Raw genomic sequence first — 13,022 nt, forward strand, 5'->3', positions numbered from 1 at the left:
TTGGAAAAAATAGAAAAAAAATAACTACAATTCCTATTACACATAAAATAAACATTAATAAGAAACTGTCAACTGTTTCAGCACAGTCACATTTAACTACAAAAAGGAACACTTGTAAACATGAGGGATATGATGAAAAAGAAACTGAGGGGAAAAATCAAGGTGCCAAAACTTTACATAATACCTGAGAGTTGAGTGGCTTCTATTCCGTAGTATAAGAAAGAATCAACCAACACCACCAAGCTGTGGAAATGAAGATGGTTCTTTCTGAAATGGACAAAATAAAAAGAAATACAATCTGAGAGGAAAAAGGAAGTGTATGCCAAGCAAGCTAAGGGAAACACTAAGAATGTTTTAGATACACTGTATCCATATCTATATATTTAAAAATAATAGGGAAGTAATTGTTCCATTAGGGAAACTTATTTTGAAAGATGATTTGAAATTGCAAAAAAATTGAACAAAATATTTGCATCTTCTGTATCTACAGAATATATAGGATGTACCGACTTGAAATCTTAGAGAAGACTCCATTTCTTTTTTGGTTTGAGCACAATGCCCACTTATTCCTATTCTTTGCTTTCTCTTTTTTAGCTAATTAGTAATTGGTTACAGGAAAGGTCTTCTTATCCCATGACCATTAAATCTACTCAGCTACCTTTAATGAGGAACTTTAAACAAGTTAAGAATTAGATAGAACTGGAAAAAGCTCAGAAATTTTCATACAGCTGAAATATTTTTCTTATGAATAAGGGTTGCAACTTTGATTGAATAACTTGGGGGACAAGCTATTTTATTTATTAAAATGAATAAAATCATATGTTGTGTGGATAAAATGAACAAGAAATTTTTATTCATTTTTTGAAGCATTAAGACTGAGGATCATTCAAGAGAACTAATCAGAAGGAGATTTAGAATAGACAAACGAAAGCCTGTCTTCACACAATGAATAAATAAATTTGTGGAATTCATTACCCTAACATTTGGTGATGGCTATTGATTTGGATTGATTCAAAATGAATTGGATAAATTCATAAGGAACAGGTCTGTCAAAAGCTTTTCTTTTCAGGATGCAGGAAATTTACTGTCAGCATTAAATTAGAAGATCAGTGGGAAAAAGATGTATCTCCTTCTTCTCTCTCTGAGCACCCCAGAAGAATCTGCTAGGCCACTATGAGAAGCAAAATGCTGGAATAAGATGGGCCTTGCCCTGATACCCAGCAGGGTATTTAATTCCTTAAATAAGAATATAGACCACCTACGAAAAAGAATATAGGAAGATCAATGGAGATTGAATTCTAATTTTTTTTGCAATGCACTGCATTTTGCAACTAATCGTATATTGGAAGTTTTTTGCACATTGTGGGTACCACTTCTAATAATGCCTACCTCTGCATCTTATGGATGGGTATTAGTGCTCTCCAAATTAATAAAATACTCTCATTGGAATATAAAGATTCAGTAAATCTGTATGAAACAGGCATTTCCTGAAAAAAACTGATTCCAAACTCTTGAGAATATTAAACTATCAACATTTTGAAATATTCTGAGTGGATGGGCTGTTCAAAATTACAAAAAACCACCAAGTAACTATGATTCAGTAACTAATTGGCAGTCAGGGCAGAGCCTATATGTCAGGTGGTACATATTGTAATAAATAACTCCACTGAGTAATCTACACATGACATTCTTTCCTATCTACAGTCTCTGAAGTACAGCCAAGGGGAACTACCAGTTGAACATGTTACAGTAATCTAGTCTGTCTGAATCCTGCCTTCCTCCAGCTAATTGCAGTTGGGGTGGGGAGAATATATTTTAATCCTTTAATACCATGATCATGCTTTATTTCTAAGGTTAGGGTTAGAATAAGTCATAATCCAGTCATCTGTGACCAAGATACAGTGTGTTACATTGTGTTCTCCTTAGAGGTTATGTTTTATTGCGATGAAATAAAGTTTCAGCAGTATATGACATCATAATTCTCATTCATTGTTTTTTCTGTACTTCAAATATTTGGCTAAATGAGAGCAGAGTAGCATACAAAAAGTGTTGTAGGTCAGGCATGTCAAACTTGAGATGTCACGTGACGTCACGCGATGTATCACGACTTTTTCCCCATTGCTGGCAATCGGGTGGCCGTGGTTTCGGCGTGATGCATCCGGCCTGCAAGCCAGCAGTTTGACATGCCTGTTGTAGGTGTTCATTGACATTGTTGACTTTGAATTACATAAATAATGAGTTTAAGAAATTAAAAAAATTGATGATATTGTGATATTCCTTTAATATAGCTGCCACTTTCAATTATGCTGTCTTACCATATCCATTTGGTGTTTCTGCATTCAAGAATCTTTGTGGCTGGATCAATGACTGGCAAGAAATGAATTTTCTAATCTGATAAAGGCTTCCCTAATTTAAATAATATACTGAAAAGTATTTTGCTCTTATATATAATATTGTGAATGCAATTGCAAGTCATAATAAAATAATAATAATAAATTTTCTAATAATCTCAGAATATTAGAAATAATAATCTGAGATTATTAGAAAATGGATAATTCTAATTCACTATTATTTTTATCTTCTACAGTGTCTCAGACTAAACCATTTCTGGAATTGGCTTAAATTTGTATATTACTTTAATAAACAAAGCTATAATAGAAATATTTTTTAAAAAAATTAAAATCCCTTAAATTTGGTTTTTCTTCCTTTTACATTTTCTCTGTACCCACTGCTTCTCTCTTTTATGTCTTGTCTGATGAAACCTTCTGAAAAATTCAAAAGCTTGTATACTATTCTCTGCTTTTTCAATTAATTCTTACAGAAGTATTGCTTTAGTAGGTGTTTTGTGGGTTTTCCCCCTTTCCCAGAAACATGACTAGCTCTGATTTTTGTTGTATCTTGAAATAAGGTGCTCATTTACACATGCATGATGATCAACTGAACCTTTTGCTGTGAATATATGAAAGACAGCTATTTAAAAATTATCTTAAGTTGGCACTGGTTACGCCTATGCTTTATCAATGACCAATAGTCTCTGATAAACTCATTCACACATGCAAATCAGACCTGGCTAATACCTACAATAAAATGTTTCATATAGTTTCATATACAAGTTACTCTTTAATGTTCTACTTCCAACTTTCTTCCCAATTGCTGATCTTCTTTTTGAAAATAAGTATCCTCTTATTTTCTGTCTTCATGTCCAGAGAAGGCTCAGCTTAGTTTTCTAAGATCTCAAAAATGCGAAGATGTATTTTTGCTCATATTGTATGCTTGTGTGAAACAATATAATAATACTGTATGTTGGAAAGCGTTCCTTTGACAATATGCCTGCTGCAGTTAAGTTGGAATAACAGGGTATTTCTTTTCAGTTATATCTGTAAAAGTGTAGTAATTAGATCTCTTCCACAAAGTCTCTTGGCTCAGTAGGAGGTATTTCCCTGAAAGTCTTCTATAGCCTCTCTATGAGGTCTGTATTTGCCTGGACAACCACTTATTATTCCATACTTGACCACATCAGCTCCTCTTGCTGTTTTGTTGTCACTTTAATTTCCTGCAGGGTTGTAGATTTAATCAGTAGCTAATGCCTTGTGTTGATTGACTCAATTTCCTGATTAGGTCTATATCACCTCCTTGTTCCTGATGTGTTCCATGCTGAAACATCAACTCTGGCTAATAATTTCCTTGAACTGCCAGGTAAAAGATGGGGAGTGCAGCATAACTTAAAAGTGTGGGCATGAGGGGCACATTTATATATTAAGCATTCTGTCATAATTTTCTTTGCTGTGAACCTCTAGGTAAAATTGTTTCTGTAGGCATTCATTATAGTTTGGCTATTTAGTGCTCTCATGATGCACAGTTAAAGTGAATGCTGCCCAGTTTTGAGCTGAGTAGTCCTCGTCTTCATCTTCCCCCCCCGCCCCAAAGTTTATTCTTCATTTTAGAAGATTACTAAATATAAACACAGTATCAGAATATAACCCCAATAATAAAATTCAACTAAATCAAAGGAAAAAAAGAGAGGAAAAAAGAGATGCCCCCTTCACGTCCATAACAGAATTTAACAATTTAACAATTATAATACTAAAGTATTAGAATTGAACTAAAAATCAAACATGTATGGTAAACTTATGAATAATTACTGGCCTATAATAACTACCCTACAATACTATTATATATAATCAGATACAAAAAATAGAAACCTAATGATGCCATTGTATTATTGAAATACATAATACTTCATCCTTTGATTGGAAGAAAATATTGTATTTTTCCAAAACAGATAAGTTGTACATTTCAAAAAGCCAGTTCTTAATGTATGATCACTTTCCCAATTTCTCAGTTTAATTCTCTCCTCCCCATCCCTCATGCCTGGTATAACCATAATTCCTCAGTTTCCAGAGTTTTGATATATAATTCAGCATCACATTAGCATATTTAACATTTAGGGATTTCCTCATAAACCTACTTATGTACATTAAAATTCTACTCCAGAGAAGGTCAAAGGTTTACAAGACCATATCATTTGTGTTGGTGAGTCTTAAATATTTTACATGTCCAACAGAGAAAATCTGATGACCATTTTTACAAGTATGTTCTTTGGAGAGTGCAATAATATTTTTGATTAATCAATTTAAGATTAAAATGTGTTGCTACCATATTAACATTTTTTTAAATACATACAGCAATGTGGCATTATTGGAGATTGGCCTCATTTTAATTTTGGAGAAATACATGTTTTAAAGTACATTTTAATAAAGAGAGCCAGTTTGGTTAAATGATTAAGGCACCAGATTAGAAACCAGGAGACTGTGAGTTCTAGTCCTGCCTAAGCATAAAAACTGGCTAGGTAACCTTGGGCCAGTCACTCTCAGCCCATGACACATATTGAGACAAATTGAGATTCTTCTAAATAGTTACTTTTATTGTTCCTCACAATAAACTAATGCAGACTACTTGGAAACTATAAGGGAGGAACCATCTTCACCCTATTTTCTCCCACACAAACTGTGCTGTGGTTTGCTCCTCTGGAATGCATTCCCTCCATCCTGGGAATATGGACAAGATTCCCTCACACAACTTAGTCTCAAAATACGTTGGTTAGTCAATTCCTATTGCAACCAATGGATCAATACTCAGTTGATTTTAAAAAAAAAACAGACCCTGCATTAGGAAGATTGTATATGTAGAAGTTTAAACATATGTATATGTATGAAAAAATAAACCCAGAGCCAGTGTTTATATAGGTCATTACTTTATTTGCAGTTACCTATCCCAAACGTAGGATAATAACTTAGGATAATTAGAATAATCTTTCATCACTTTATCTGTAATATCTAAGAAATTATAGTTGTATGTTTTGAAATATAAAAGGGACATTCATGATATTTAACCGCTAATCATTACTTAGAAACTACCTACGAGGATAATGGATTTTTTCCTTGAAGCCATGAAGTCCATGTTGAATACAGTTTTGAAATGTTTTTATTAAAATACATTATTTTCAGAAGAGTGATTTTGCTATGGTAAAAGCTATGGTTGCAAATAAACATTTCAAAGCAAATCAAGAGAAGAGTGATACAATTGGACAAATTTATGTTTCTCAAATTATACAGGATGTATAGAAAATGTAAATTCAGATACATAATACTGAAAATTGTACTATTCTGTGCACAAATAGAGTCTATTAGCAATCCAGTCCATGTGAAAGTATACATATTATTAAATATGTAGAAATAAGTTTGAACTTTGCAATACATTTTATAATGTAGCAGTTATTGACAATTTCCAGTACAGAAAGTCCATTGCTTATCTTTCTCAGAATTATTTGTTTTTCCTCAGCAGGTTATTTTTCTCTCTAAAATCAAACTAGCAATTGGAATGGTATTTTTCTGAGAAAATAAATGTCCTTGTTTAATTTTACTGGAGTAGTGATGTAATCATATCTTACACTCCTGAGTCAGTAAGTAGAAAGCTAGCATGCTGTGGCCATTTAAATTTAAAAATCTTGGCATATCATTAATACCCTCTGCCACAGTGGTGGGATTCAGATATGTGAACAACCGGTTCTTTGTGTGGATGCCGCTTCCAGAAGTCCATTCTGGGCTTGGGCAACAAAAAAATTAGCTACCGGTTCTGCCGAAGTGGTGTGAACTGGCTGAATCCCACCACTGCTCTGCCACCATTTCACAGAGGAAAATGGTATCTTTGAGTCATATTATGAGTCAGCGGATGAAGACAATTCTGTTCTGCATCCTTTGTGATTTAAAGTATTCATGTGTCACCATCCAGGGAAATGTTCTCCCAAAGCAGCTTCCTAAAGTTACTTAGTTAACAGGGAAATAGATAGAAAAACATTATATTTATGCCTTGTTGTTGTTGTCAGTTGCAAAGTCATGTCTGACCCATCGTGACCCTATGGACAACGTTCCTCCAGGCCTTCCTGTCCTCTACCATCTTCTGGAGTCCATTTAAACTCACACCTACTGCTTCAGTGACTCCATCCAGCCACCTCATTCTCTGTCATCTCCTTCTTCTATTGCCCTCAATTTTTCTCAGCATTAGACACTTTTCCAGTGAGTCCTTCCTTCTCATTTGGTGGCCAAAGTATTTGGAGTTTCAACTTCAGGATCTGGCCTTCTAAAGAGCAATCAGGGTTGATCTCCTCTAGGACTGACCAGTTTGATCGCCTTGCAGTCCAAGGGACTCGCAGGAGTCTTCTCCAGTACCATAGTTCAAAGGCCTCAATTCTTTGGCGTTCAGCCTTTCTTATGGTCCAACTTTCATAGCCATACATTGCAATTGGGAAGACCATAGCCTTGACTTTACGCACTTTTGTTGACAGGGTGATGTCTCTGCTTTTTAGTGTGCTGTCTAGATTTGCCATGGCTTTCCTCCCCAGGAGCAAGCGTCTTTTAATTTCTTGGCTACAGTCCCCATCTACGGTGATCTTGGAGCCCAGGAAAATAAAATCTGTCACTACCTCCATTTCTTCCCCATCTATGTGCCAGGAATTGAGAGGGCCGGATGCCATGATCTTGGTTTTCTTAATGTTAAGTTTCAACCCAACTTTTGCACTCTCCTTCTTCACCCACAACAAGAGGCTCTTTAGTTCCTCTTCACTTTCTGCCATTAGAGCAGTATCATCTGCACATCTTAGGTTGTTGATATTTCTTCTGGCGATCTTAATTCCAATTTTTGATTCATCTAGCCCTGCCTTTCTCATGATGTGCTCTGCATATAAGTTAAATAGGCAGGGTGACAGTATACAGCCTTGCTGGACTCCATTCCCAATTTTGAACCAATCAGTGGTTCCGTGTCCAGTTCTCACTGTTGCTTCTTGACCCGCATATAGGTTTCTCAAGAGAGAAATAAGACGGTCTGGTACTCCCATCTCTTTAAGAACTTGCCACAGTTTGTTATGATCCACACAATCAAATACTTTAACATAGTCAATGAAGCAGAAGTAGATGTTTTTCTGGAACTCCCTAGCTTTCTCCATGATCCAGCGTATGTTGGCAATTTGATCTCTAGTTCCTCTGCCTCTTTGAAATCCTGCCTGTGCTTCTGGTAGTTCTCAATCCACATACTGCTGGAGTCTAGCTTGTAGGATATTAAGCATAACTTTACTAGCATGTGAAATGAGTGCAATGGTGCAATAGTTTGAACATTCTTTGGCACTGCCTTTCTTTGGAATTGGAATGTAAACTGATCTTTTCCAATCCTGTGGCCATTGTTGAGTTTTCCAAATTTGCTGGCAAATTGAGTGTAGCACTTTTACTGCATCGTCTTTTAAGATTTTGAATAGCTCAGCTGGAATACTGTCATCTTCACTAGCTTTGTTGTTGCTCAGCTTTTCTAAGGCCCACTTCACTTCACATTCTAAGATGTCTGGCTCTAGGTCAGTGACCACCTCATCGTGGTTATCAGGGACGTTAAGTTCATTCTTGTATAGTTCTTCTGTGTAATTTTGCCACCTCTTCTTAATCTCTTCTGCCTCTGTTAGGTTCCTGCCATTTTGGTCCTTTATCATGGCCATCATATACCTGATGGTCATCTGAATTAAATTCACCCATTCCTGTCTATTTTAGTTCGCTGATTCCTAAGATGTCGATGTTCAGTCTTGTCACCTCTTGTTGGACCACGTCCAGCTTTCCTTGATTCATAGATATTACATTCCAGGTTCCTATGGAGAAAATTTTTTTACAGCATCGAACTTTCCTTTCACCAACAGATACATCCACAGCTGAGCGTCCTTTCAGATTTGGCCCAGTCGCTTCATTCTTTCTGGTGCTACCAGTACTAGCCCTCTGCTCTTCCCCAGTAGCATATTGGACACCTTCTGAGCTCAGGGGCTCATCTTCCAGCGTCATATCGTTTTGCCTTTTGGTACTGTCCATAGGGTTTTCATGGCAAAGATACTGGAGTGGGTTGCCATTTCCTTCTCCAGTGGATCACGTTTTGTCAGAACTCTCTGCTATGATCTGTCTTTCTTGGGTGGCCCTGCATGGCATAGCTCATAGCTTCATTGAATTATGCAAGCCCCTTCGCCACAACAAGGCAGTAATCCATGAAGGGGATTTACGCCTAGTACAATTTATTTATAATACTGAGACACCTCCCACACATACACACTCAGTAGCTGTTCTTTTATTATCCACTTCTATTTCCGCCTTTGTTCCTTACCCTAGATCTGGGTTTCTCAGACATTTTGGTTTTAGGATCCCTTTGTATGCTTAATAATTTTGGAGCACTCCAAACAGCTTTTGTTTGTTTGGGAAATTAAAACTGAGAAATCTTAAAATATTTATTTAGCTGCATGGATCCTCTAAGGCAGGCATGTCAAACTGCTAGCCCATGGGCCGGATGCGTCATGCCAAAACCGTGCCCATCCCATTGCTGGCAATGGGAAAAAAGTCACGATACATCATGTGATGTCATGTGACGTCGCGAGTTTGACATGCCTGCTCTAAAGTTTTGGAAGATTTCCAGCAATTCTCCAGACCACACTTAGAAAAATGCTGCTCTAGAAAACTGCTGCCTCCATCTTAGTCTGCAGTTATATTTATTCACATATATTCATGGGGAGACATGATCTGAGATTGGACTTACCGGAATCTAACCTAAGTTAGTCTCTTTTTGTGAAATGATTAATATTTTCTTAAATTACAGCAAATGCTCAATAGAGAAATGTGGGTTTCTCATTTGAATTAGACATTTTTCCAATTATCATTTATACTGTGTAGAATTTGGCCAAATATTCACCTGCCACCTCTCCATAATTTTTAAAGTGGCTACTTATTAAAAACAGAAGAGTCTATATATTCCCCTCTCTTTTAAACAGTTTTTTTCAGAAATATAAATAAAGAATTCTGAAAGAAAGAAGTACATAATCTGCATAAATATTACCAATGTCAGAATCCATTTATATCACATTTCATAAATGTATGGTTAGAATATTGTGCTTATTCTGGGGATTCTGCCATCTCTCCGAGGCGGGGGGAGAGGATGGTTATTCAGATTGCAGTAGGCTGTTTTCAAAGACCAGGGAAGGTTTTGATCTGGGGGGAACAGGGGAAGAGAGAGATCTGGGTTGCATCTCCATTTGCAACGGAAAGGAAGAAGCAATAACAATAAACACAAGATTTCCCTTTCCCACGGAAGGGCCTGACACCTAAGTAAATGATGTGAGCCTGACCAAATGGATTGAGGGGAGGGGGCTGAAACGGGAATGCTTTATATCGGATTGAAATGTAACTCAATGTCAGATCCCGTCTTGTATTGCCACAACCAATCTCATCCTAGTAAACTTTTCTTTTTCGACAAACCTGGCTCCAAGAGTTCTTATTTCCTAAGATATGGATTGGGGTGGGTCCTGACAACCGATTTCCTATAGTATGGCATATTTCAGCCTTTGTTTTGTGAATCGTTATTTATTTTATTACTGCAATTAGTTCAATTTCATGAATTTAGGTAACAGAATTCTATACAACGTTTGTTTAAAACACAGCTGAGGCTGATTCACACATTTATTTGTGACAATTTTTATAAGCCTTGATGTATTGTGAGAATGCTGAACCTAATATCTGAATGCTGTGGCATGCTCAGATACCAATTATAATGTACAATTATAGTCCCCTCAAAAGTATTAAAGTTTAATTCAGCCTAGAAGGAGAACTATTGTTTAATAGGCAAATATTGAAGTAGAAAAGTGTGATTGGTATGACCAGTGAGCTAGCCCAACACACATTACCGAATCTTCTGAGACGAAGTTCTCATCTCATCTACCTTGTTCTCTGAAACAAAAGAAACCAGTTATCTGTGTTTTGTTTTGTTTTTTAGTTTTGACTGAAACTTTGCCACAATAGCAATTCTGTAATATGCTTTGGCATGTTATGGTATGTGTTTGTCTCCAAGGTGATTTCAAGGATTATTTCTGTCATTTCCCCCCCACCCCCCATCTTTTTTAAAAAATAATTATGCCAGCAGCTCTAGTGTTCATCCTACAGGCAGGCATAGTTCAAATACAAGAATAAATATTGTATGAATGTACAGGCACAAATCTAAGTGTAATGCTCTTTCCTTTGCGATTCTTTTTCTATTGAAGCAAGTCAGTCTTGAGCCAGTTTATGAAGTTATGTTTTAATACATCCCAAAAGTCCTCGGGTTTCTAATGACAGCTGAGATGGGAATTTCCTTTGCTAAGTGATGTGGTTGTAAAGGGTGATGTCATATGACCACCTCATGTAGTGACAGCAGTCTCAGTTGCCACCATAATCCCTGGGCTGCATGGGTCATTAAGTGAGGATCTCCCCTGGCCATGTCTTTGGAAGAGGTATGAATCCCAGGAAAGAAGGCTGGTGGGAGAGAGCCACAAGCTGGTGGGGTGGTAGTGGTGGCGGCATAAAGGGGTGCTACAGAGTGTGGGTAGATGTGTGAAAAAGCAGCAGGGGTGACTTGCTACCTCCTGCCAGCTTCCCATTGACTTTGTTTGTGAGACGTTGGCAGGGAAGCTCGCAAATGCCCTTCATGTTATGCTGCGCCCCTTGTAATTGCAAACTGGTTGCTAAGGGCTTGAATTGCGATTACATGAACACGGGGAATCTACAATGGTCTTAACTTTGAGGACCAGCCTTTGAAAGTTGCTGAACGAGTGGCCAGAAACTGAGGACTATTTGTATAGCAGTACCTTCCTAGATATAGCCTCTAAAATAGGCTACATAGACATTAAAAATAAAGAAATCAGCCACAATTTGTTCTTTACATTAATATATAAAGATGTCAAACAGGTAATGGATTCTTTGGGTGTTTTACATCTGTCTGCGAAGGATTAAACAAGTGAAGCAGGAGTCCATGGTTCTGTAGTTATGTCTTATTGGACATAATGTAAAGTATTACCCCTTTTCATTTCCTCCTCCTCCTCCTCTAGAATTGATCAAAATTTAGTTCTCAATTTGTTTAACAAAAACAAATTGTCATGGTTCCGACAGAGATGAATAAAGCAGAACTCAGAGGCTTGCAAATTCTACAAAGAACATATTTATTAGTTACAAAATATTGGCATGGTCAAAAGTGAAACCAAGTCTGGATACATAACAACAATTCCCCAATACAAAGTTAAATGTCCCACCCACAAAAGCTATGTAAGCAACTATGTTCCCCAGTATGATTATTTGGTGGGCTTTTTATGAAGCACCCAGTTTCCAGTCTCAGGAACAGCCGATGACCTAGGTTCCCATGGGACAAAAGATTATTTTGACTACTGAAGCACCTGGACAACTCCCCTCCCCCTGTTCTATGTGGCAACCTAGAATGACAAGTAAAATGGCCACAGCCATGCTTATTTGTACAGTTGACACAAATATTTTTATTATTCCATCTTCATACATACATAAAATAACGTAAAGTAAAAATAAACAATTTACCATACAGAAAAACAAAAGGAAATAGGAACTCCACACAAGAAAATACATAAAAGAACATTGAAACAAAAAAGCAGCTATATTCCAAGCTCACCTGATTTTGTAAATCTGTAAAAAGAAAAATTAAGCTTTTAATGTTGACCAAGCTTGTTCAGATTTTTTCCCCAAGGTAGAGATAATATGACATTTTCAGTTAACCAAATATATAATTTTCTCCAAAATTTGCTAAATCACATATCTCTGAAATCCAGCCATTTATTCCTGGATTTCTGGTATTTTCCATTTCCTAAGGATTATTCTTTTTGCTAATATTATAGAGCACAAAAATTCTACATTAAAGAAGACATCCCTGAATTTAGGATGCACAACAAAAAGGATGGTTAAACAGAAAAAAATCACCCCTCTCCATTGTTGTATTCCTAATAGATCTAAGAATCTAATAGATCTAAAAAGAAAGTGTGTATAGGTAAAAAGGGTCTAATTTATGTAGCACATTTTGTAGCTGTAGCATATATCATAATGGTTTTTTTTAAATAAATTTGATTCATGTGGACAATTTGAACATTAATTATTTCCATATGTAGATATGCAGTTTTGTTGTGCATAGGCTTTGTGTTTTTTGCTTCAAGTCAGTGAGGCTTTGATTCCTAGTGATTGCTTGGACTAGGCCCTGCAGTTTTCTTGGCAAGATTTTTCAGAAGTGCTTTGCCATTGATGCTTCCTTCTTAGGGCTGAGGTAAAGTGAGTGACCCAAGGTCATCCAGTTGGCTTTGTGCCTAAGGTAGGACTAGAACTCATGGACTCCCAATTTTTAGTGTAGATGCTTTAACCACTGTACCAAACAGGTTTTCATAGGCATATTTAGCAATTACCAATATATTGAAGAGATTGTGTAATCTACCTCATAGAGTAGAACAACTTTTATGATCTGGCTATTAAAGGAATGGTCTTATGAAACTGCAAGTTGTTAAGAATGATAATTTATTTCAGGGATTGGTAAAAGATATTGAGGTACAATAAGTGCCTCTTAGGAGCTCAGAATAATCTCTCTGCTTGTCTTGCTTTCTTTTGAAGACAATTGATGCTTTTCCCTTTTTCTTA

At 36.5% G+C, this 13,022-nt stretch overlaps 1 protein-coding gene across 4 annotated transcripts in view; it reads left to right on the forward strand.

Moving 5' to 3' along the window:
- PARD3B (par-3 family cell polarity regulator beta) overlaps positions 1-13,022 on the forward strand; it is a 574,309-nt gene that overhangs the window by 157,065 nt on the left and 404,222 nt on the right. The gene's annotated exons all lie outside the window — the stretch shown is intronic.

The sequence above is a fragment of the Vipera ursinii genome (assembly GCF_947247035.1).
Source record: "Vipera ursinii genome assembly, chromosome: 1".
NCBI classification, from domain to species: Eukaryota; Metazoa; Chordata; class Lepidosauria; order Squamata; family Viperidae; genus Vipera; species Vipera ursinii.